The following is a 278-nucleotide window of genomic DNA, read 5'->3' as shown; positions in this document are numbered from 1 at the left end:
CGCCACGATACTTGGCGCTTAAAGATTAAATTAGATCTAACTCCCTAGGTGCCTGCAGGCAGAACAACCAATCGGCGCCGCGATACACGGTGCTTAAAGTTTAAATTAGATCTAACTTCCTAGGAGCCTGCAAAACAACCAATCGGCGCAGCGATACGCGGCGCTTAAAGTTTAAATTAGATTTAACTCCCTAGGAGCCTGCAGGCAGAACATCCAATCGGCGCCGCGATACGCGGCGTTTAAAGTTTAAATTAAATATAACTCCCTAGGGGCCTGCA

Source organism: Temnothorax curvispinosus, unplaced genomic scaffold (genome assembly GCF_003070985.1).
Source record: "Temnothorax curvispinosus isolate PA1 unplaced genomic scaffold, ASM307098v1 QBEX01006032.1, whole genome shotgun sequence".
Taxonomy (NCBI): domain Eukaryota; kingdom Metazoa; phylum Arthropoda; class Insecta; order Hymenoptera; family Formicidae; genus Temnothorax; species Temnothorax curvispinosus.
Note: the sequence above shows the minus strand (reverse complement) of the source record.